This window comes from Tupaia chinensis, unplaced genomic scaffold (assembly GCF_000334495.1).
Source record: "Tupaia chinensis unplaced genomic scaffold, TupChi_1.0 Scaffold139491_1, whole genome shotgun sequence".
In the NCBI taxonomy this organism is placed as follows: Eukaryota; Metazoa; Chordata; class Mammalia; order Scandentia; family Tupaiidae; genus Tupaia; species Tupaia belangeri.
In genome coordinates this window covers 517,479-521,868 of record NW_006199376.1, presented here as the reverse complement: position 1 = coordinate 521,868, position 4,390 = coordinate 517,479, and positions in this window count along the sequence as shown.

Genomic DNA, 4,390 nt, shown 5'->3' with positions numbered 1-4,390 from the left:
ATAAGACCCCCGGCCTATGTGTCATTCTCAATGCCCAAGATCCCGAGAGGATTATTGTCTATTCTCTTAATAAAATCTTTTTCTTGTTTGAAGTTCATGGTATTCTGCTTGGGACACTCAGTTGTTTGTTGGGAAAGTCATGATACATTATGCAAAAATGTATCATGACTTTCCTGACAGCCCAATAACACTTTGGTTAAGGTTTTCGTGTCATTGCTAATACATGAGAATGAGAATTCTCTGCTTACTCACCCCCAACACAGGTATTGACTTTTGAGAACTCAAAGATAGTGAGATCAGAAAGCCATGAAACCCAAAAGAGACATTACAAAACATATAAAGTACAGCTCGGTTTGCATTTAGAAGAGAAAATGAATGCAGAGCTTGTCAAAAGGTTATTATTTAATTTTTAAAGAACTGTCTGAAGGTGTATGTGCTTGCCAGACAGACATGGAGACACAGAGGCAGGGGAAGAGAAAGAATGTCTCAAAGGGGGTATGGTCATGTTGCAATACATTTTTTGTTATTTCTCCATATTGTTGGGATTTGGGCCATACATGTCCCAGGGTGGTTTTTAAGCCACTGGGGCTGGAATCTGAACTGTGGTTGGCCATTTGGGATCTGGATCCCTTAACTACTAGGTTATGGGGACAGCCTTGAAATTTTAATATTTTTTTCCCTTTTTTTTTTTTGGAGAGGTTTTTGCCCAGACCAACCTCAAGCTTGTGGTTCTCCTTTCTCAGCTTTCACGAACTGTTGGCATTCTAGATGCACACCACCCTTTATCTTGGACCAGGAATTGAACCTAGGGCCCTCCATGTGGTCCCAGCTGGCAGAGCACAGGCATTTTAGCAGTGCACACCACCATGGCTGGGCTTATTACTTAGTTTTTTACCTAGGGATATATGTATCAGGGTTGCTTTTTTCCCTAGTCCATATCATGAGGGTTCAAAAATGTACAAGACCTAGCTAGTCATTTTCCCTCATGAGTTTTGATATGACCAAGGGAGATGTCAGTTAAATTAAGGTTTATAGCTCTTGGTAGAAAAATAAAACTGTGAGAACTAGATAGCTTTCTCACTCTAAGCCTGTATCAGAGAAGAGTTTGTATGACATGGAACAGGGACAGGGAAAGGCTGGTGCTTACATGATGGTAACAGTGGTCAATCTGATGTCTAAAGCTCTGAGTAAAGTTGTATCTGGAACTGAGCTATTTGAGGCAGGATCAGGATTGAGATTAGTCTGATGTCAGAGCTCACACACAGACATTTGAGAAAAGGGAGAAGTATTTTACTCCTTAATGAGAGAATTTAGCATGATTTAGGATTGTGCTTCTCCTTTGACAGTTTTGGTGGCAATGGGATTGTATGCAGAAATATTCATCTGTGAGGTACCCTTGACCCATGTAATGTGGGAACACATGGCAGAATTAGTGACTCAGCCCACTGAATGATCAAGGAGTCACTCCGAGAGAACAAAAGCTTCAGTTGGTACTCATTTGCACTCTTCATTCCACTCAATGTCCTTTAATGGCCAACTGGCCTGTTCCACCTCTACCTCAGAAGGCTACTCCCTGATTCTGCATCTTGTATCAAGAAAGAGCTGAGCGTTTTTGGAACACAATTACCAAATGAAGACAGAGAAGGATATGACACAGGAGAAATGAGTTCAGATTCTGCCTCAGTGACAGTTCAGGATTTTCCTATTGTTCTATAAGGATTCTCTGAGGATTTACAGAAGCCCCTAAGATTAGAGGTGGGCAGGGGCTGAGATACCTATGATCAACAGAAGTTCTATTAGTTTTTTTTTTTTTTAATGTGTATTAAATTGTCCATATTCTTTACTCTTCTTTGGCACATCATCATATAGCCTCTTCCCCTTATTTACTAATGGACACATTCCTGTGTCCATTAAAGTCTTTCATAAATCCCCCACTCACCACTCCTGCCCTCAAGCACCTTTTCTGGTCCTCTGTGCAAAGATATTTCTAAAACTTAGTAAACAACTAGTGATAAAATAAATCATCATAAAGTACTCATCTTAAAAACAATCTTTTGGGACCAGCAGGTGGTGTGGAGGTTAAGGTGCTGGACCCGCATATATGTGACTGCAGTTCAAGTCCCCAACCAAGTGGCTTGAAACTCACTTCAGGTGTGTGTCCAAAATTCCAAAAGGAGAGTGGAAGAGAAAGTATTGCGGCATGGTCATCGCTCCTTGAGGGGGATAATTTCTCTCTTTCTGTCTCTTTGGCAAATGCACATGCCTTATAGAAAAAAAAATTTCTCTCCCAAAAAAAAAAAAAAAAAAAAAAAAACTTCCAAGAATGCAGCTAAAGGGAACCAGAAGTTAGCATAATGGCTATGTCGCTGGACTCCCACATAGTCGACCGTGGTTCGCATCCCGGACCCGGTGGCTTACAACTCACACCGGGCGCGTGTGCGTGCATGCCCAAGATCTTGAGAGGAGAATGGAGGAGGAGGGATTGCGGCATGACCATCCCCCCTGGGGGGTGATTTCTTGCTTTCTGTCTCTATGTCTTTGTCTGTCTGGCAAGCGCACATGCCCTATAGCAAAAATCTCTCCAAAAAAAAAAAAACCCAAAAAACAAAACAAAACAAAAGAATGCAGCTAAAATGTAAGATAATTTTGTAAGTCTAATGACACTTTTTTTTAAAATTTAAAAAATTTTTTTTTTTTTATGAATAGCGAGGATTGTGTTGGCACAGCTTCTCTGATGGAGAAGTTGCGACCAGAAATAGCCTCAGGTTTATTCTTTTTAAAAATTTTTTTGTTGTTATCATAATCTTGTTTATATTACATTGAATCACATATAACTTTACAGTGTATTACATTTCTTTTTCCAGAAGGAATACCATTCATGGATTTTAATGTCTTTGTAATAACACTTGTCTTCATAGAGGATCTCTTAGATATGTTCTCCATGTTCCTGAGTGACATTTCTTCCATAGCAAAGAATAATTTCTCTTCATGTAACTCTCCATCACCTCAAGGGAGCGTATAAGCTGATTGTTACTCTTGCACTTCATCTGAGATTAAATGCAGAAATCCCCCTCTGTGCATTAGAAATGTTTGTATATCTATAGGGATGTAGAACCCATGGGATCAGGATTCTCAAACTAACTCTCTTTTCAGTCATAGGAGAATAGGTATTGCAGTGATAGAATTTTCATAAAGTGCTCCCGGGGCCAAAGCCTCAAGCATAGAGTCAGTGAGAAATCTGAGAGGCCTCCTTGAGAGGCACATATTGCCTGAGAGTCACCAGATGATCAGAGGTAGTGTCTGGAGCAGGCTTTCTCTATGAAGATTACTGGGAACAGTGCACTGGAGAGTCAAGCTTAGGTGACACTTTGAGTTTCTTCATCTATGTTATGCGTTGTTTATTTCAGAGAATGCTGTCACACTCTGTAGATCTTGGTATGTGAAGACCTTGAAGATCACTATTGTGATCACTTTTGGACCTGAGCGCATTAGAGTGTGGGTCAACTGAGCTCATGGGAGGTCTGCTTTGGTCTATCTATGGGAGTGAAGCTGATTGCAGGGGAGGGTTCCTTTGATTGTTATAAGCATATTTTAGGAGTATAAATCTGTGCTGATAGAAAAAATGGAGACTACTTTGTCTTTGACTTTAATGAGCTTTGATCCTTCTAAATGAGGCAGTTAAGAACTGTAGATCCAGGCAAAGAGAGAAAGTCATGAAAAATGAGTCCCAAATTCTCAGGGAGTCTGGAGGGGCTGGGAGAGAATTATAGCTTGCAAATTGGGAGGCAAGAGATTGGCCTGAATTGTGTTGAAATAAATGAACATAATGGAATTCTTAGTCACTTCAATATCTAAAGTTGACCAGATACATAGCTGGGCCTGGCTGAACTGAGGCAGCTGCCTTGGGTGAGGGGTAGTTTAGATCACTGGTTAGATTAGTTGTCATGATTGGGTATGACTCTGCCATTCTCACAGAGTTGTCCCTGGAAAACTAGCACCTGTTATTACCTGGGAATTTGTTAGAAAGACAAATTACTGCAGACCAACAGAAGTGGGTTATGACCAGATACCTGTTTTAATAAGCTCTCTAGGTAATTCTGAAGCACATCCACATTTGAGAATCACCAGTCTGGATAAAAAATAAAAATTCCAATGAGAAGCCCACACTATATTTGAGGGGAAAAAAGTGGAACTTGTGGTATATACAGAATGGGAGAAGCAGAAGTTAGTTATAAAGGGTAAAAGAGTGGATTTTAGGAGAAGCATACAATATTAAAATCTGAGGTGAGACAAAGCAAAGCATGTTCTCTAGATATGACTGGATCTATTAGGCTGTCAGGAAAGTCATGACATATTTTTCCATGCAAAAATGCTTAATGATTTTCCCTAC